General features: G+C 37.3%; 1 long non-coding RNA gene across 4 annotated transcripts; it reads left to right on the plus strand.

Moving 5' to 3' along the window:
- Positions 1–1,617: 1,617 nt before the first annotated feature.
- On the plus strand, positions 1,618–12,606 carry LOC127860175 (uncharacterized). 4 transcript variants are annotated; one of them, XR_008039615.1, is made up of 10 exons: positions 1,618–1,670; positions 4,022–4,106; positions 4,586–4,686; positions 5,194–5,357; positions 6,995–7,079; positions 7,559–7,659; positions 8,167–9,826; positions 9,968–10,052; positions 10,532–10,632; positions 11,140–12,606. It is a non-coding gene; the product is annotated as an uncharacterized LOC127860175 (long non-coding RNA). The 4 variants fall into 4 exon arrangements; XR_008039616.1 differs by lacking the exon at positions 1,618–1,670 and adding an exon at positions 3,353–3,886; XR_008039614.1 differs by lacking the exon at positions 1,618–1,670 and adding an exon at positions 3,353–3,880.
- The last annotated feature ends 9,695 nt before the right edge of the window (positions 12,607–22,301 follow it).

Consider the following 22,301-nt stretch of genomic DNA (forward strand, 5'->3'; position numbering starts at 1 on the left):
GGTAACAAAAATGTAGATTTAAGTTAATAAATCAGTAAACTTTGAACTGAAAATAAAACAAATTAAAAAATTGGCAAATTATAACAATGACAATAAAATAAATTTAAAAAATGGCAAATTAGACCCATGTTCAAGCTTACTTAGGAAAATAATTTATTTGTCGATTATCTCAGCTAGTCAGTTGGCAATGACACTAACCTGTATTGCATCATCATCTTAATGTTATATATTATCAAAGTTATGAAAAATATAAATATTGGATGAGACTATAATAATAAACTCCACATCATAATTCATTAATTACTACGACCCCGTCTTTCATTATCGAGTGAAGCCATTGAATAGCACCCGCACCTATGCCCGGTTTTATGACCTTTATCTGGTTGTAAAATACATGTGTGTAACCAGATTAACAAATAGTTATAAGGCAATTAGATTAATTCACGTTTGCATTAAATGTCTCAGTTCTCATTTAAAAGAATTTTTACAATGTTTCGGAGAGAATTTTGAATTTTATTGTTAGTATTTGTGACCAAAAGTATCAATGTATGCTTACTAGGGCGGCTATAATTGATTTTGTCGATATCAATATACAACTTTCTAATTTTGGAATATTGGTATTTTTATAAACGAAACTTTTGTAGAATAAAGATTGAATACACGAAACATATGTAGATTATATATGATAAATACACTCAGAAATAAAAACTTGAGAGGGGAGGGCCGAGTGGAAAATCTTTGTTACTTGGACATATAAACTAAATCGCTTATATTGGACAATTAATTGACTGTCGAAAATCTTAGACATTATATTTAAAAAATAGAGTTTGAATTAACACTTACCTGTGTTGCAGGTGCGATGCTGCCATTTGTCACAAACGTCACATGTGATGCCATGCTGCAGCGAGCGAACGGCCTTCTAACACACCAAACACTTGTCCTCCTCCATTACAAATTCACAATCACAAACACTAACACTTACACTGTTTGTTAAAATTTATTTACGATTTACACAAGTAACATCCAATATCATACCAAATTTCAGAGCACAATTATAGAACTAGTAACCAAAGTATAACATAGACAGCAAAATGATTTATGATACCAATGAAAACAGTAATAGCACTTTTATACGTTTTTGCAATATTCCGTCGTTAAGAGTTGCTAAATAACCGACAAAAAACAACAACAATCCAACATATGAAACAAATACCTACATTTACACCTTTAATCAAACGCAATATTTAACAAACAAACCGACAATCGATGCAATTAAAAGCAGGCACAATTTAACAATTAAAACAATTACATACATTGGTAACAGTTTGTAAAACAATAATGGTTTTCAATTAATTTCATTTTATCATCAATAATCAAAAGCATTACAAAGAAACAAACCGACAACACAATATATATCATTTTGAACTCCTTTATTCAATCATACACCCGCTGTTAATAGGTGTAATAAAATATGGGGCCGAATGAGCCTGGTCGATTTGGGGCCGAATAAGCTTGGGGCCGAATAGGCCTGAAATTTCGGACTGGGTCGAAAGAGCTTGGGGCCGAAAGTGCCTGCTACCGGACTCTAGACAGTGTCCGCAAATTTAGGTACCGCGTTTTACATAATCATTTCAAAATGGCGTATTAGTCAGATTTAACGTTAATAACAGGTGAGTCAATTTCAAGGTTTTACAAAAGTTATAAATCAAAATGCCGTTTAAGTTGTATGAGGTTGTTTTTACAAATAATTATTGAATCCGATCATTTTCTGACATAGTTTTGAAAAGAATCGATTTCGTCCATCAAGAAGCATCCAGGACTTTTCGCACCATTTCCCGTTCGATATAGACTAGTATAATAGTAGCTAAAGAAACTTCAGCGTACAGTTTATATAGTATTGACAGACCTGTACGCTGAAGCTAACCCCGTATCGAAAGTCAACAAGAGTCATAACATATTTATGTCACGCTATAAATCAAAGAAAGCTCATTTTCTTGGATACATTTCTACATATATTGGTGAATGAATATAAAATACTGCATCGGGGATTATTTTAAGGTTCAAATGTTTCAAATGCATCTTACAATATACGAAAATAACTCTCATCAGTCTGAAATTCACAATTTTAACGCCATTGTCGCTTTGTCACGTGGCGAGTTTTCATTTGGATACTTTCGGGTCGACATTGACATTATTTGCTGAAATTGTAAACATTACTTTCGTTTTCTGAAATCTATTATTTGTGATAAATAACTTACGTCTGGTGGATTATAAGACTGATTTTAGTGTGAATCAGGTAGTTTTAAATAATATTTACTTTGAGTTTGTATTTAAACTACAATTTGTTTACAAGACAAGCCAGAATAATCTAAAATACCGGGAAATGTCATTCTGAATTTGAAAACACCTGAGCACACGGTATGTTACTAAAAATAGAAATAACGTCATATGACCGTTAAATCTCGGGAGATTCGCATTTCAAGTAAGTCTGTCACATCGCTGTTTTTCTCGATATGTAAAAGCAGAATAGATAAATTTTAAATGTTTAAGATAGTATTTTGTGAAATATTATATCAGTTAAATGTGAAAAAATGTCAATCTTTCCGATCAAGTGGTTGATTTGGGACAATAACTGCATTTAAAAGCTGTTTTGGACCGGTCTTTATTAACTGTCAACTTTTCGGAAATTTCTGGTTGACTTTCCTTATGGGGTTGGTCCATAACTATAAAGTCGCGCCAGTCAAAAATCATAAAAAGCGACATTTAAAGTTATGGTAGCCAGAACTAGTATAATAGTATTTCGGATTCTTTTCAGATCCGTTTAATTTTCAGATGAGTGAATGTAGAGCGGTTTCAGGTATATTCGAACGCCTGAGCTATTATAGTAAAATTAATTGTAACGATTTGATCTATATATTACTAGTATGTTTTTGATGGCATATGTAATATAAGTAAGCTTCTGTTCTTCCTATTTGCGATATATTTCAGTGCAGCGATTTTCCTCCTTCTTTATAAAGTACCGGTAAACGGTACTTTCCCAATCGAGCGAAAATTCCCAATCGGCATCTGAAAAAATCCCAATCGGCGTCCGAATTTTTTCTCAAAACGATCAAAAGTTTCATAACAAAACCCAACTTTCGGCGAGCGAACAAAGAATATCGTATAGTTGTGTGTAACCACGCGCTCGGTTAATATCGGGTTTTATTATTCAGGTTACATTACACTAAATCATTGTGTATCCCTCCGTGGTCCATTCGAAAGTAGTGCCTATTTCTAAAGAGTTCCTTTTCTCTTCTTGAATATAAGCCATTTAACAATGTGAGACATGTCTTTTGTGGTTATTTGTAATATCCTGTATGTGTCTGGAGTACTTTGATGCCTTGGATTGGAAGCTAACTTAAAAGATGAACTTTTGAGGGTGTGTTTTCTATTGTGTGGGGCTTTTGTCGAAATTAGGATTCCGAAACACGTTTTTCTACGGTGGGTTCATTCGACAGCGATTTACTTTCTTAGAAGTTGCGAGACGGTATGTTTTTGATTGCAATTATTGGAAGATGACAGATCCATCTTTAAAATGATACCAGGTTCAGAAAAATTGATACGTCGAAAAGGCAAGAAAAATGCTGTGAAAGTTGTCAGTTTTATAATGGGACCCTATGGGAATCGGAATTAGTGTAATATAACCTTTAAAAGCACATTTACTGCAATGTCAAGGTCACATGGATTCGTCTGCAAGCGAGACAAGTAGAAAATGAATTTTAATGAATGTTTTGATGATTTGGGTGCTAAAATAGATGAGAGATCTCAATATTTTGGTCTAAATGGATGTTTTAGGTGGTTTTGGACTGTTCCGGATGGGTGGGGGACCTGGTATGGACAAGTAAGGGTATTATTTCCAACAAATCTTAAATGTAAATATTATTATGTCCATAGATTGAAGTTTCAGGTGGAGAGCAAGATGAAAAATATGCCAAATTACATGCATGCAACCCATTTATGCCATTTTTCTCTTTGTTTGTAGGCCTGACCATTTGTCCTTGAGCCGCAGATGGTCAACAATCCGCTAGCTGTCTTGCTCTGACTGGTGCACTGGACATGATTTCAATGTGAGTCATCATACTGATTGTTTAATTAACACATGAATTTCAGTTTGTTCGTTAAAGTACTAACTTAGCTGTGTATTTACAGTGGACGTAGTGGTGCGGTGCATGAGGTAGACTAGGTATTTCCATATATACACTATGTTAACAGAATTGCGGCCAGTGGAGTAACATAGCTGATCAGTTAATAGCACTAGTTCTTCAGACAAATTACTTTATTTTCAACCTATAAAGCATATTTAGCTGTAGGTGGGGCCATTTAGCTGTAAGATCTGGCTTTGGTTCTGTTAAGCCCTTAGAGTAATGAATTTCAGAGTGAAGACCATAGCGCCTTTTCCTAGTCAAGTATCGGGCAGCTGTATGTCTTTTCAGAAATGCACATGTCTTCTTTAGCATGTCATTGTGTTTACTTTTAATAAGATAGGCAATAAACTCATAACCTTTAGACAAATGAGCATCTGTAAATTCAGATTTCACTATTTCAGAGTCAGCCAGACCATGATTGAGCTTAAGGATTGTGCTGCGGATGCGGCCTGTGCAGTTCCGGGAGAAAGTCACTGTCTTGGGCAATGCGGTCTGGTATCAGGTAAGCACTATCGAAAGCCTCACACTTTTGGGGGGTCTGAAGCCTTGTGCTGTCAATGCGATCTGGTTCAAGTACAATTAGAATGCATTCATAAAGCAGTACTTCATCAGATATGGTTATCTCAAGCTTACAGTTCGCGGCCAGGTATGACTTCTATTTGTTCTTGCTAGCAGAACCCCTACAGGCCAAACTATGCATTAAGCACTATTTTCCACAGCAACCCTTGCAGACAGAAAAACAATACTTGAAATTACTTCTGGCATTTAATTTCTAATTTCCTTTATATCTCTTGTGTATGTTTGTTTGCTCTTTTTAACTCTGACATGCCATCTTGGTCACATTGATGGAGCATACCTGTTTTTGTTTAGAGCCAAGTCCCCAGCTGCTCGAGTTTGCCGTGTCAATAATGAGAAAGCCATGGCATGATGTCTCCTCTATGTGTTTCCTTATCTCAGTGTTGAACATAATTGCCAGTTTCAGGGGCCTAAACATTTTATTTTATTAAAGGTCTGGATGATCCTTGCCTGACTGCGGGTTTGTGTACACCTCAATCCGACTCGGTGTCCTGAACAGAGGCCTCAGTGGTGCAGCGCTTGTTGACGATCCATCAACATCCTGAAAGGTCAACACTTCACCAAGCTGGGAAAATTGATCCCGATACTCATCCCCAGGTAGTGGAATGAATGTACACTGAACTACAGAGGAATCACACCCAAATGACTTTCCTGCCACGACATTTGTGTGGCAGCTCGCGTAGGAATTCCTTAGCAAACATGCTCTTTTGCATGGTGACTGTGGGCATTTTTGCAAAACTTAAGCTTTCAACACTGGATTTTAAAGAGAATACTTAATAAAATGTCGCTAACAGGACTTATTTTTATGAAAGAGACTATCTGGATGCGCAACAAGTGTCACTTTGTGTCGTAAGCTGTTGAAGGAGCGATTTGCGCCTTTTTAAGTGTTAATTTTGGGTAGCAGGCTTGTATCGGCTTGAAAGCTGCAAATTATGCCTCTGATCATAATAGCATTAATTTTTGTAATTGCAATGTGTATGTTTTGATTGTAAGTGAAGCTTTTAATAATAATTTTCTTGAAAAACATGATTTTATATGCTGTCAGTGAGTTTTTTATTGAAAAAAGTGCTTAAAATAAAAAAAAGTCTCCTTTTTCATCAAGAAAAGTACACTGATTCACAATCAATACATTTATTTGGGCCTTTTGCTGATATATTGGTGAATTTCGCATGCAATGATACCAGTTTTTGCCATAAAAGTTACGCGTAACAATAATTGGAGACACAAAATCAGCTGTCGTCACTTAGACTAAAAATCATGCATTCCGACTCGACTGCGGCCAATTTAGTCACCGCTTTAAATGGCCATTTTAAGGCCTTTACCCCCATCCGTATGCACTGAAATTGCATATTCATGGTGGAAATAGTTCAAATCTCATGTGGAGAAAGTTTGAAAAGGATAGGACAAAGTTGAGTTCCCTTTAAGGTTACATTACACTAAATCATTGTGTATCCCTCCGTGGTCCATTCGAAAGTAGTGCCTATTTCTAAAGAGTTCCTTTTCTCTTCTTGAATATAAGCCATTTAACAATGTGAGACATGTCTTTTGTGGTTATTTGTAATATCCTGTATGTGTCTGGAGTACTTTGATGCCTTGGATTGGAAGCTAACTTAAAAGATGAACTTTTGAGGGTGTGTTTTCTATTGTGTGGGGCTTTTGTCGAAATTAGGATTCCGAAACACGTTTTTCTACGGTGGGTTCATTCGACAGCGATTTACTTTCTTAGAAGTTGCGAGACGGTATGTTTTTGATTGCAATTATTGGAAGATGACAGATCCATCTTTAAAATGATACCAGGTTCAGAAAAATTGATACGTCGAAAAGGCAAGAAAAATGCTGTGAAAGTTGTCAGTTTTATAATGGGACCCTATGGGAATCGGAATTAGTGTAATATAACCTTTAAAAGCACATTTACTGCAATGTCAAGGTCACATGGATTCGTCTGCAAGCGAGACAAGTAGAAAATGAATTTTAATGAATGTTTTGATGATTTGGGTGCTAAAATAGATGAGAGATCTCAATATTTTGGTCTAAATGGATGTTTTAGGTGGTTTTGGACTGTTCCGGATGGGTGGGGGACCTGGTATGGACAAGTAAGGGTATTATTTCCAACAAATCTTAAATGTAAATATTATTATGTCCATAGATTGAAGTTTCAGGTGGAGAGCAAGATGAAAAATATGCCAAATTACATGCATGCAACCCATTTATGCCATTTTTCTCTTTGTTTGTAGGCCTGACCATTTGTCCTTGAGCCGCAGATGGTCAACAATCCGCTAGCTGTCTTGCTCTGACTGGTGCACTGGACATGATTTCAATGTGAGTCATCATACTGATTGTTTAATTAACACATGAATTTCAGTTTGTTCGTTAAAGTACTAACTTAGCTGTGTATTTACAGTGGACGTAGTGGTGCGGTGCATGAGGTAGACTAGGTATTTCCATATATACACTATGTTAACAGAATTGCGGCCAGTGGAGTAACATAGCTGATCAGTTAATAGCACTAGTTCTTCAGACAAATTACTTTATTTTCAACCTATAAAGCATATTTAGCTGTAGGTGGGGCCATTTAGCTGTAAGATCTGGCTTTGGTTCTGTTAAGCCCTTAGAGTAATGAATTTCAGAGTGAAGACCATAGCGCCTTTTCCTAGTCAAGTATCGGGCAGCTGTATGTCTTTTCAGAAATGCACATGTCTTCTTTAGCATGTCATTGTGTTTACTTTTAATAAGATAGGCAATAAACTCATAACCTTTAGACAAATGAGCATCTGTAAATTCAGATTTCACTATTTCAGAGTCAGCCAGACCATGATTGAGCTTAAGGATTGTGCTGCGGATGCGGCCTGTGCAGTTCCGGGAGAAAGTCACTGTCTTGGGCAATGCGGTCTGGTATCAGGTAAGCACTATCGAAAGCCTCACACTTTTGGGGGGTCTGAAGCCTTGTGCTGTCAATGCGATCTGGTTCAAGTACAATTAGAATGCATTCATAAAGCAGTACTTCATCAGATATGGTTATCTCAAGCTTACAGTTCGCGGCCAGGTATGACTTCTATTTGTTCTTGCTAGCAGAACCCCTACAGGCCAAACTATGCATTAAGCACTATTTTCCACAGCAACCCTTGCAGACAGAAAAACAATACTTGAAATTACTTCTGGCATTTAATTTCTAATTTCCTTTATATCTCTTGTGTATGTTTGTTTGCTCTTTTTAACTCTGACATGCCATCTTGGTCACATTGATGGAGCATACCTGTTTTTGTTTAGAGCCAAGTCCCCAGCTGCTCGAGTTTGCCGTGTCAATAATGAGAAAGCCATGGCATGATGTCTCCTCTATGTGTTTCCTTATCTCAGTGTTGAACATAATTGCCAGTTTCAGGGGCCTAAACATTTTATTTTATTAAAGGTCTGGATGATCCTTGCCTGACTGCGGGTTTGTGTACACCTCAATCCGACTCGGTGTCCTGAACAGAGGCCTCAGTGGTGCAGCGCTTGTTGACGATCCATCAACATCCTGAAAGGTCAACACTTCACCAAGCTGGGAAAATTGATCCCGATACTCATCCCCAGGTAGTGGAATGAATGTACACTGAACTACAGAGGAATCACACCCAAATGACTTTCCTGCCACGACATTTGTGTGGCAGCTCGCGTAGGAATTCCTTAGCAAACATGCTCTTTTGCATGGTGACTGTGGGCATTTTTGCAAAACTTAAGCTTTCAACACTGGATTTTAAAGAGAATACTTAATAAAATGTCGCTAACAGGACTTATTTTTATGAAAGAGACTATCTGGATGCGCAACAAGTGTCACTTTGTGTCGTAAGCTGTTGAAGGAGCGATTTGCGCCTTTTTAAGTGTTAATTTTGGGTAGCAGGCTTGTATCGGCTTGAAAGCTGCAAATTATGCCTCTGATCATAATAGCATTAATTTTTGTAATTGCAATGTGTATGTTTTGATTGTAAGTGAAGCTTTTAATAATAATTTTCTTGAAAAACATGATTTTATATGCTGTCAGTGAGTTTTTTATTGAAAAAAGTGCTTAAAATAAAAAAAAGTCTCCTTTTTCATCAAGAAAAGTACACTGATTCACAATCAATACATTTATTTGGGCCTTTTGCTGATATATTGGTGAATTTCGCATGCAATGATACCAGTTTTTGCCATAAAAGTTACGCGTAACAATAATTGGAGACACAAAATCAGCTGTCGTCACTTAGACTAAAAATCATGCATTCCGACTCGACTGCGGCCAATTTAGTCACCGCTTTAAATGGCCATTTTAAGGCCTTTACCCCCATCCGTATGCACTGAAATTGCATATTCATGGTGGAAATAGTTCAAATCTCATGTGGAGAAAGTTTGAAAAGGATAGGACAAAGTTGAGTTCCCTTTAAGGTTACATTACACTAAATCATTGTGTATCCCTCCGTGGTCCATTCGAAAGTAGTGCCTATTTCTAAAGAGTTCCTTTTCTCTTCTTGAATATAAGCCATTTAACAATGTGAGACATGTCTTTTGTGGTTATTTGTAATATCCTGTATGTGTCTGGAGTACTTTGATGCCTTGGATTGGAAGCTAACTTAAAAGATGAACTTTTGAGGGTGTGTTTTCTATTGTGTGGGGCTTTTGTCGAAATTAGGATTCCGAAACACGTTTTTCTACGGTGGGTTCATTCGACAGCGATTTACTTTCTTAGAAGTTGCGAGACGGTATGTTTTTGATTGCAATTATTGGAAGATGACAGATCCATCTTTAAAATGATACCAGGTTCAGAAAAATTGATACGTCGAAAAGGCAAGAAAAATGCTGTGAAAGTTGTCAGTTTTATAATGGGACCCTATGGGAATCGGAATTAGTGTAATATAACCTTTAAAAGCACATTTACTGCAATGTCAAGGTCACATGGATTCGTCTGCAAGCGAGACAAGTAGAAAATGAATTTTAATGAATGTTTTGATGATTTGGGTGCTAAAATAGATGAGAGATCTCAATATTTTGGTCTAAATGGATGTTTTAGGTGGTTTTGGACTGTTCCGGATGGGTGGGGGACCTGGTATGGACAAGTAAGGGTATTATTTCCAACAAATCTTAAATGTAAATATTATTATGTCCATAGATTGAAGTTTCAGGTGGAGAGCAAGATGAAAAATATGCCAAATTACATGCATGCAACCCATTTATGCCATTTTTCTCTTTGTTTGTAGGCCTGACCATTTGTCCTTGAGCCGCAGATGGTCAACAATCCGCTAGCTGTCTTGCTCTGACTGGTGCACTGGACATGATTTCAATGTGAGTCATCATACTGATTGTTTAATTAACACATGAATTTCAGTTTGTTCGTTAAAGTACTAACTTAGCTGTGTATTTACAGTGGACGTAGTGGTGCGGTGCATGAGGTAGACTAGGTATTTCCATATATACACTATGTTAACAGAATTGCGGCCAGTGGAGTAACATAGCTGATCAGTTAATAGCACTAGTTCTTCAGACAAATTACTTTATTTTCAACCTATAAAGCATATTTAGCTGTAGGTGGGGCCATTTAGCTGTAAGATCTGGCTTTGGTTCTGTTAAGCCCTTAGAGTAATGAATTTCAGAGTGAAGACCATAGCGCCTTTTCCTAGTCAAGTATCGGGCAGCTGTATGTCTTTTCAGAAATGCACATGTCTTCTTTAGCATGTCATTGTGTTTACTTTTAATAAGATAGGCAATAAACTCATAACCTTTAGACAAATGAGCATCTGTAAATTCAGATTTCACTATTTCAGAGTCAGCCAGACCATGATTGAGCTTAAGGATTGTGCTGCGGATGCGGCCTGTGCAGTTCCGGGAGAAAGTCACTGTCTTGGGCAATGCGGTCTGGTATCAGGTAAGCACTATCGAAAGCCTCACACTTTTGGGGGGTCTGAAGCCTTGTGCTGTCAATGCGATCTGGTTCAAGTACAATTAGAATGCATTCATAAAGCAGTACTTCATCAGATATGGTTATCTCAAGCTTACAGTTCGCGGCCAGGTATGACTTCTATTTGTTCTTGCTAGCAGAACCCCTACAGGCCAAACTATGCATTAAGCACTATTTTCCACAGCAACCCTTGCAGACAGAAAAACAATACTTGAAATTACTTCTGGCATTTAATTTCTAATTTCCTTTATATCTCTTGTGTATGTTTGTTTGCTCTTTTTAACTCTGACATGCCATCTTGGTCACATTGATGGAGCATACCTGTTTTTGTTTAGAGCCAAGTCCCCAGCTGCTCGAGTTTGCCGTGTCAATAATGAGAAAGCCATGGCATGATGTCTCCTCTATGTGTTTCCTTATCTCAGTGTTGAACATAATTGCCAGTTTCAGGGGCCTAAACATTTTATTTTATTAAAGGTCTGGATGATCCTTGCCTGACTGCGGGTTTGTGTACACCTCAATCCGACTCGGTGTCCTGAACAGAGGCCTCAGTGGTGCAGCGCTTGTTGACGATCCATCAACATCCTGAAAGGTCAACACTTCACCAAGCTGGGAAAATTGATCCCGATACTCATCCCCAGGTAGTGGAATGAATGTACACTGAACTACAGAGGAATCACACCCAAATGACTTTCCTGCCACGACATTTGTGTGGCAGCTCGCGTAGGAATTCCTTAGCAAACATGCTCTTTTGCATGGTGACTGTGGGCATTTTTGCAAAACTTAAGCTTTCAACACTGGATTTTAAAGAGAATACTTAATAAAATGTCGCTAACAGGACTTATTTTTATGAAAGAGACTATCTGGATGCGCAACAAGTGTCACTTTGTGTCGTAAGCTGTTGAAGGAGCGATTTGCGCCTTTTTAAGTGTTAATTTTGGGTAGCAGGCTTGTATCGGCTTGAAAGCTGCAAATTATGCCTCTGATCATAATAGCATTAATTTTTGTAATTGCAATGTGTATGTTTTGATTGTAAGTGAAGCTTTTAATAATAATTTTCTTGAAAAACATGATTTTATATGCTGTCAGTGAGTTTTTTATTGAAAAAAGTGCTTAAAATAAAAAAAAGTCTCCTTTTTCATCAAGAAAAGTACACTGATTCACAATCAATACATTTATTTGGGCCTTTTGCTGATATATTGGTGAATTTCGCATGCAATGATACCAGTTTTTGCCATAAAAGTTACGCGTAACAATAATTGGAGACACAAAATCAGCTGTCGTCACTTAGACTAAAAATCATGCATTCCGACTCGACTGCGGCCAATTTAGTCACCGCTTTAAATGGCCATTTTAAGGCCTTTACCCCCATCCGTATGCACTGAAATTGCATATTCATGGTGGAAATAGTTCAAATCTCATGTGGAGAAAGTTTGAAAAGGATAGGACAAAGTTGAGTTCCCTTTAAGGTTACATTACACTAAATCATTGTGTATCCCTCCGTGGTCCATTCGAAAGTAGTGCCTATTTCTAAAGAGTTCCTTTTCTCTTCTTGAATATAAGCCATTTAACAATGTGAGACATGTCTTTTGTGGTTATTTGTAATATCCTGTATGTGTCTGGAGTACTTTGATGCCTTGGATTGGAAGCTAACTTAAAAGATGAACTTTTGAGGGTGTGTTTTCTATTGTGTGGGGCTTTTGTCGAAATTAGGATTCCGAAACACGTTTTTCTACGGTGGGTTCATTCGACAGCGATTTACTTTCTTAGAAGTTGCGAGACGGTATGTTTTTGATTGCAATTATTGGAAGATGACAGATCCATCTTTAAAATGATACCAGGTTCAGAAAAATTGATACGTCGAAAAGGCAAGAAAAATGCTGTGAAAGTTGTCAGTTTTATAATGGGACCCTATGGGAATCGGAATTAGTGTAATATAACCTTTACAGCGCGTACAATCAATAGAGTCGTTACTGTTTGCGGTTCTTGGTTACAATACACTGTACTCTCTAAAAAAAATATCATAGTTGACAGGAAGGCATGTTTTACACTTTTTACCATTATTCGGGTGTTATCTTGCGGAGATAATGGTAGGGCATGAATAGGTGTTCACTACTGAATCCCTGAAATATGATACACTTGAAGACTATAGTAAACCATTGCACTAGAAAAGGTTACATTCCACTAAGAAACGGCCGAAAAAAAAAGTTGCAAAAACAGTCGATTTTGATTTGTGTCAAGTTCTTTCTTGCATTGTACATGACATATCTTTTTTTATTGCATAAATCGATTCCGCTTAGAATGGCTTTTAAGAAAAGGTATGGTTGTGGGGGTCTCTATGTGCAAAATGTTGCATTTATTTTCGCTCAAAGTTGTCGCTTTTACATTGAATTATGTAGGAAAACTATTTAGTGTATTATGACCTCTTTTGTCAGGCAGCCAGCGTACTGTTTGACGTCGGTTTGAAACCTTATCGTAGTTTGAAATGCCCTCCAGCACTGCCTCTGTGGAAAGGTTGTTCAGTCTAATGAACAATCTTTGCACGACCAATCGGAACCGTCTATCACAGGACACATTGACAGCTCTAATGATGCTGTGCAGAGAGGGATGCCAGCAACTGAGTGATGATCAAACATCAAAGATTGTTGAAATTTTCAAAAAAAATGAAAGAGAGAGACATTGCTTTATAAGAGATTAAAACAACTAGTAATTGATTTTGTGTTTACTTCGAACATCTTTCATTGGAGGTACAATGCGGCTGGGTTCTAGTTCGCAGCGTAATTTAGCTCCGTGTAATCGGTATCCTACAATAAATAAGTGCAACTCCAGGAAGTGTTTATGTTGCAAGTTTTTAAATATGTCCTCTTTTATTCTTTCATCGGTTAATAACCGCAAATTTTCAGTTAATATTAAATTCGATGTGTCATGAAATTCTATGCATGTGGTTTATGTTATTACTTGAAATGTACCCTGTTGTGGTGCGCAATACGTTGGGCAGACGGGTAGATCACTTAAAACACGTTTTAGGGAACATTTTTTTTTAATTAAAAATAACAATAAATTTTATAACTTCATTTACCAGCACTTTAATAAAACAGGTCATAGCGTAACAAATATTTCAATTCAACCTGTGGAGCAACTTATTTTTAATGATAGTACTTCAAGTCAGTGCCAATTAAAAGCAAGGTGCATGTCAGAATTTGAATGGATTAAACGTTTGCAATCAGCTTACCCACTTGGATTAAATGATAATATTCTAAATGTTGGAACAATTTCTAAAAATAAATCGATTAATTCATTTTCTCTGTTTAGTAAACGTCTAAGAAATAAACGTTCACATGGCATTAGGAAAAATGGTAACTTAAGGCGTAAATTTAAACGTCTGCTTTCTTTAAATGATTGCTACACAGTATTACAAAATGGGGGTAAACATAAATTACTAAGTGCACTTTGCTCTCTTTCTGTTTCTTCGTTGGCGCATATTGATAAGGAATGTAAACTTATTTTACTTCAATCTGACCCTCTATATGAATGTGCTTGTATTATTGAATCTTTCACTGACTACTATCTTAAACCTTTTATTGAAAATGTACTTAACAAAACTAGAAATCGTATCAAAATTGAGTTTTGTAACAACGGTCTTGATTTAATTGACCTTCCTAAAATATTCAATGATAAAAATGTACGTCGGTTGATTCCCCCTTATTTCCGCAATACTGAATCACCACTTATTTGCTACAAGTATAGTAAACCTGTAAGAAGTATCGTTTTTAATTATAATTCTATTTCCACAGATATAAATGTAATAAGAAATTGTCCTACATTATGTGACTGTACTAGTTCTAAATATATATATGGTCCAGTTGGACATGTTATTACTGGGGACCTTAATTTCAATCAAAATAAAAACCTTAGAAATTTGCTCTTCAGAGGCCCTAAGTACAGACTGCCTATTCCTGTTGATTTTGATGACTGTATTAAGAATATCGTAACATCCTTACATGATTATTGCACTAAATGGTGCAGGAAGGAAAATGCTGAAATTACTGCACTCAATGATTGGAAAACAAAAATATTTAGTATGGCCATGAATAAAATATGTTTTTATGATACACATCCTTTGGCCCTACCACATTCACCTAAATTTAATAAACAAAATCTCTGTAAATTGCTTAAAGACTTAAAATCTAAATTCGTCTCAGTTCCTGCTGATAAGGCTGCTAATAATGTTATCATAATATGACGAGTGTTTTATGTTCAAACTATTTCACAAGAACTTTCACAAACTACATCATATTGTGAGTACAATAAGCAACCTAATGAAATTATTACCGACCATATTGCCCAATGCATAAAATTAAATGTAATAGTCAATATTACTGACAAGAAATTGCCATCACTTTACTGGATACCTAAATTACATAAGACGCCATATAAAAGTCGTTTTATCGCTTATTCAGTGTCTTGTACCACCAAACAATTATCAGTGTATCTTACATCTGCATTGAGTGCTATTAGATATCATATAGCTAAATTTTGTAATAAAGTTTATGAAAATAGTAATATTTACCTATTTTGGTCAATAAAAAACACCTTAGAAGTTATTGATAAAATTGAAAATAAAAAATATAAGGTGTCACAGGTAAGTACTTATGATTTTTCGACACTATATACAACGCTCCCTCACGCTTTAATAAAATCCAAACTTGTTTCTTTGATTGAAAAAACTTTTGCTAGAGAGAAATGTTTGTATCTAGCTTTAAACACTAAAACAGCTTTTTTTACTAATCAGATGTTAGATAATTACATCATTTGGACTGGTCTTGACTTTTGTGCAGCACTTACTTTTCTTTTGGATAACTTGTTTGTTGAATTTAATGGTAAAATATTTAAACAAATTATTGGCGTTCCTATGGGTACTAATTGTGCGCCACTTATAGCTGACCTTTTTTTATATTGTTATGAAAGCGAATTTATGTTAGAATTATCTAAAACTAAGCAAGTAGATTTGATTAATTGTTTTAACCTTACTAGTAGGTACATTGATGACATACTTAATTTAGATAATCCATTATTTGAACAATATATTCACAAAATCTACCCAAAAGAACTAGTCTTAAATAGATCGTGTATATCCAATACAGACGCTGCGTATTTAGACTTACATTTAACTATTAATAATAATTTGATCAAAACTAGTTTATACGACAAACGGGACGATTTTAACTTTGAAATTGTAAATTTTCCGTTTCTAGATGGCAACATCCCTAAAGGACCTTCCGATGGTATTTACATTTCGCAGTTGGTACGTTATGCCAGAGCATGTTCGTGTATTAAAGATTTTAATGAACGTAATCTAATATTAACTAAAAAATTGCTAAAACAAGGCTTTTTGTATCATAACCTAAGAAATAAATTTGCTAGATTTTACTCTAAGTATGGTGATTTAATTTCAAAATATAATGTTTCTTTAAAATGGCATTTAAATAATGGAATCTCCCATCCATCATTTTACGGAGATGTTTTGAAGCGTGTCCGCAAATTAAAATATGTTAAACCAAATGTTCATATTAAACTTTTCAATTTAATTAACTTGTTTTTATCAAAAGGATACGATGCTTATGTACTTAAAAACACGTGTTTGATGGTTTTCGATTCACTATATCTTTCTTCCCTCAAAATTTGGAATCATTAGTGATATTATAGGCATTTTTCACTGTTGAATAAAATTGTGTCATTGTGTCGTATGAACAAATCTACATGAATACTACATTATAGGCATTTTTCACTGTTGAATAAAATTGTGTCATTGTGTCGTATGAACAAATCTGCATGCAAACTACATTTGGACTCAAATCGTACATCAAATCATTTCTGTCTTCAGTTGTCAAAACACCTATATACTGTTTGATTCCAATAATGTCGCTTTAATGGAATTACCATTTTTGTTCATTTGCTTCTTAATATTAAATCACCTAAACTTGTTTTATTAGTAGCACAGCCCCATTAATATTTTTATTTAGTACTGCCCTTGGAATTTGTTCACGTCATTATGTCATTATGGATTTTGTGACGTCATACGACCGACTTTCGCAGTTGTAATCTACATGCATAGGTCATTGGGTTTATAACGTTCCATTTTATTTATATTTTCTCTCTGATAGGCGTTTCTTGTTTGATTTAATTATTTTTAATTTGTTTAGCAGTCACATAAACAACCAAGCTATGTAATATGGAATTTTTACACCCATTATTGCTGCTTCTTCCTGTATTTGCGCGATGATTATCTGAGATATTAACTATATGATTCTATATTCTCAAATCTTTTCTATAAAGAAGGAATGTAGTTGACAATTGTTAATAGTTTTATTTGATCGTTCGTCAAAAAGTTGTAATTCTGTTACTCTTGTATCTTCAATGCAATTGAGTAATTAAATAGTAATTAAATTGAATGCGTTTTAATTCCCTTTTATTATTGTTTAATTTGAGTTACAATGCTATGACGTTAAATTTTATTTACACTTAAATGTATTATGAATATTGCTGGGCCAAGTGTGAGGATGAGCGCTCTATAACCAGGTTTAAACCCCCAATGCTTTGCATTGACCGTTCCAAGGCGGTGACCCCAGCTTTATTCATATTTTGTGTTTATGTTGGTTTGTATTGTGCTGTATTGTGCTGTTTTGTACTGTTTGAGCAATCGGTCACTTGCCTTAAATAAAGGACTAAGTAATTGTTTTTAATGAAAATTCAATACTGCTCCAGCAGCTGGAGTTTCACTTCTTTATATTCTATATAATATTTTGTTATTTATATCAACTTTATTACTTTAAGTAATGGTCATTAAGGCATGCCTGCAAATGATTATTTTAATGGGTGTGTTCAATTAAGTTTGAACTGTATGATGTATTCAATAAGACCCAAACTTCACGACGCGATTTTCCCAATTTAAGGATTTCACGACTCAATTTTTCCCAATTGGACCGGTACGGGTACTTTTCCCAATTGGACAAGGAAAATCGCTGGAGTGTATATAATTTGGACGTGAAATAAGACTGTGTCGGGTAGTCTGAACCACTCATTGGGTATTTCGGGACGTCAAACATTTTGAAAAAGATAAAATATCAATTTTGGGAATATAATTAACCTTTCAAATATAAACAAAACATTCAGAGATCTATGATAATTCGATATTTTTATATAATGGATTAAATAATTACTATTCCGGCAGTGTATTGTGAATGTGTTGTGCATTGAAATTATATGTATGCAATAAATGCTATCAACGTCTATAGTCGTGTTCAATGCTATGCATACAACAAATTTAAATGTTAAAAAGGTCAACGTATTCACTTTTAATGCATTGAAAGCTCTTGCAAAGATATAGCCTTCGCCAGTAAGGAATAACTGCCAGATAGTCAATGATGAACTGGTTTATTTAACTCTCAAGTGGATACAACAATTTGGTGAAAAACGCAGTTTCAATGGCAAACTTCCAACAAACGGGGGTAACTCATGGGAATATACCATGATAACATAACAGTGGTGTAAGGGAGAGAACTCGTACTAATTATGTACTGGCGGAACCTCTTTTCCTTCAAATGAACACAACTCATACTTCATATAATAACACATACAAAATCAGTACAGGATTAGAAAATTAAACCCAATAGATTAAAAATGTCTAATGATAGAAACACAATATTTAACTTCTACAACTATTAAGTACATAACATGTATCTTGCATATTTAGAATTTGCATCATAAAACCAAGGATAAGAAATCATTGAACAAGTCAGTCATATATACTAAGAGAACCAAACACTATTGAACATGACAAACAAACTTGCACCACTCTAATCATTCTAATACATAATCATCAAGATATTTTGGAGGCTGTCGTGAGCGTTGAGGTCTTTGCGCTGGCTCAGTGTAACCGGGCGAGGTCATACTCATAGAACTTGTTTCTGGAGACACGTGTACTTGGGGGGGTTCACAAAATGATGACGTCATATCCGGCTCATACACAATAATTGGAACTGGTTCTACACTTTCTGGCGTAGTCAATGTTGCAGGAATGCTTGAAGGTGCTGGGGGACCACTATCAGTTGGTGAATGAACACATTCGTCATCAGACTCATGGTCTGGGTCGGAGTACACTAAAGGCCTTTCGCAACACATTTTATCATACGGAACACGGTAACACTCGCTTCGTTTAACTTTATAGGATGAAGCCCGTAACTGATTTCCCGAGAACTTTTTAACAAAGCACCACTCTTCATCGCACGACACAACTAGATACCTATTGCGAGCTTTCAATTTGCTTTTATCTGAGATAAGATACACTAAATCACCGACACTTACATCACCAACACGTACCGGAACACTAGCCTTGGACTTAGATTTTTCACTGTGGGGGTGATTTTTCATACGTGAATCATGCCGCTGGAGGATCACATCACGGTCAGACACAGGGAGTTGAACATGAGTGAACTGAGAGCGTTGGGTCCACAATTCACGGGAAGACAGGCCCGTATGGCGTAGACGTGAATTCAACCTTGCGACTACAATAGCAAGGCCCATGCAAGTAACGGGGCCTCCACCTGGTTCATACCGCAACAACTCATTTTCTAGCTCTTGTATAGCCTTTTCAGCCACAGGATTCTTGTTTATGTTCTTAACACGGCCGATCTCCAACACGATGTTGAGACGTTTCAAGGCTTCGTCGCTTTGCAAAGATGCAAAACCCGGGGCGGGATCTACACGAATAACTGCAGGGGGACCGTCTAATGGATGGAGCTCAGTACACAAACACACTAAAGCATCTCTTAAAGTGTCCCTTTTTTCGTCAGGAATAAGACAGGCTTTAGTATAAGAGGTAACACTCTCACGCACGACTAGAATAGTTTGTTGATTACGTTTCAGTACATCTGCGGCGAACGACATGCCAACAACTTCTGGAGGGTCTTCGCTTGTATGCTTTATAGCGGATTCTGGTAATGACTGTAATGAAGCACACAAGTGGCACTGCCGAGTTACAGTTTCAATAGAGCTACTCAAGTCCAACGCGTAAAAGTGACGCTTCATCACAAGTTCAAGCTGGTGCTTAGATGGATGGTCTAACTTAATGTGTAGAGCGCTGACCAATCCGTCTAAAACGGCACGAGGAACAACTATCAACTCAGATGGTGGCAATAAAGGGTCACTGCGTTTTACCACCAGTAAATTATCTCTGGCGATTGATGCGACTTGAAGGTAACGTTTAACATCTTTGATCTTTGTTAGTTTTTTAGAGGGACGAGTACCTTGTTTGAGATGCGCGTGTGTACGTCGCAGATCTGGACACTCGGATTGAATTTGAAGCCACGAGGATCTTGTAGCAAACGGCAAACGCGATGTTCCATTCACAATACTGTCAATGCAGACGTTACGAACCACAGAGTCTTCAGTATTACAGATAAATGTACAGATTTGACAGGTTGGCACAGAACACTCGGGGGCATTCCTACTTGCAAAGTCTGACGGCACATTGGCAGAGCCAGCAAGATGTCTGACGCTTATCTGGAAACGACTCACAGTTGACAAAAATGACGTCACTCTCGGACTAGCGGAAAACTCACCGCGACATAGCTTCTCTACAGCCTGTACGCAAGGCTGACTGTCAGTAAGTACACAAGCCGACACAGTAGACTGTATTATGTAAGGGCCAAAGTGTTTAACAGCGGACGCGATGCTCAGAGCTTCGATTTCACACGGAAGCCAAGTGACTTGATGTTTCCGCAGCTTGGCACTGAAAAAGCCTGCCAAGTGCAACTTGTCATTTCTCATCACATACAGGGTTGCTCCTATACCACGCTGAGACACGGAACCATCGGTAACTATCCACAAATGATCTGTGGGTCTCGGTATGACAATCGACTTATGATTATGCAGTGCTGCCTGTGCATCTTTGAATGATTTTAAAAAGGAGTCCGTCCACCCCACCTTGTCATGCGACTGTTTACCAGCGGCTAGGTCGTCTAGTGGGCTAACATATCGTGAACAGTTTGGCAACACACGCCCGAGAACCTTGTACGCACCGATGAACGAACGCAACCCTTTCACAGTATCTGGAGGTGTACACAAAGACAACGGGGCAATACGGTGAGGACTTGCAGATAACTGGCCAGCAGACCAAATCCATCCAAGAATTGTAGTGGACTTTGGACAGATTACAGTCTTGGATGGTGCTAGACGCAACCCACATCGAGACAAGGCGTCTAAAACACGCTCCCACTTGATCAATAGATCATCGACAGAGTTAGCGCCACAATAAAGGTCATCGGCAAGTTTTGCGACAAACCCTTCTTGAACGAAATCTCCGAGTACACGGCACATCAGTTCTTCAAGAGCTGTTTCTGATCCGGGCATTCCCATAGCACAACGAGTGTATACTCTAACACCGCGAAATGGAGTTGCTACACCACAATATTTCATTGACTGCTTTGACAGTGGTATCTGATAAAACGCATTTGTTAAGTCCGACTGTATTATATACCTCCATTGTCCTATTGTGCGTAGAGTGGAATCAACATCGGGCATCAGACTAGGTTGAGGCTTGCTGTATCGTCCAACATCGGAAAACGCAGTGACTAGTCTGTATCCGCCCTGTGGTTTTTTCACTAAGAAGGACGGGTTTAGGTATTCAGCCGTCACACCTACATCTTCTGGGCGACTGAAAACTCCTTGACTCTCTAACTCATCAAATTTCTGTTGGAGTTCGACAAGCTTGTCCTTCGCGTATTGTGGCACCCGTCCTTTACGCTGGGGAGGTTGTACAGGGCCCATGTTGATAACGGCTTTAAAGTCACCAACGGCACCGTTGTACCCGGATATATCCGACGCAAACACATCGTCATACTTATCACCCAATGTCAAAAACTTCATGCGTTGTTCATCTGTCAACACTTTATCAGGGTCAGTTGAGATGCATGTTGTATTAGACATGTGTAATTTGGGAACTGATTGATGGCTAAGCTGTGTTCCTGTAATGGGTGTAAGAACCCCAACTTTCATTGTCTCTGTATTCCTTATGAAACCAACATGTTCATGCCTTAACACTCGCTGTGGTTCCTGTGTCTCGTTGGCGATTCTGATGCAACCGCCAACTGATTCGATAACCTGCGGTTTTATCCAGGAAATACCAGAGTCATGTTTGGGCTCAATCGCCACAGTGTCCTCAGGTCCAATATCAGACGGCACATTCAACTCAATGAAGGAACCTGGCCATACGACAGATGACGTAGACTGAGCTCGTAAGACAAAGGCTTGGGTGCGTCGTACGCGGTTACTTGGCGAGTCAGATTTGGAGGAGCCATAATTAACATGTTCAATGCCGCCGATCAGTATTTCATGTTTAGCAGGTCGAATTGAAATGTCATTGGTACACATAAATGGTATCCCCGCTAGAACATCGACATCTAAGTCATTCACTACTAGAGCCTCTAATTTCAGATCAGTGTCACCTCTCGAGACATAGAAATGTGTCTCCCCAATGATTTGTAATGGAGTGACACCATCAGCCTGGAGCGCGCTCTGGTTTGTTTTCATCACCGGAGCTCCAATGTACTGCACGACTGAGCTTTTTATCATGCTAACCT

This window comes from Dreissena polymorpha, chromosome 15 (assembly GCF_020536995.1).
Source record: "Dreissena polymorpha isolate Duluth1 chromosome 15, UMN_Dpol_1.0, whole genome shotgun sequence".
NCBI classification, from domain to species: Eukaryota; Metazoa; Mollusca; class Bivalvia; order Myida; family Dreissenidae; genus Dreissena; species Dreissena polymorpha.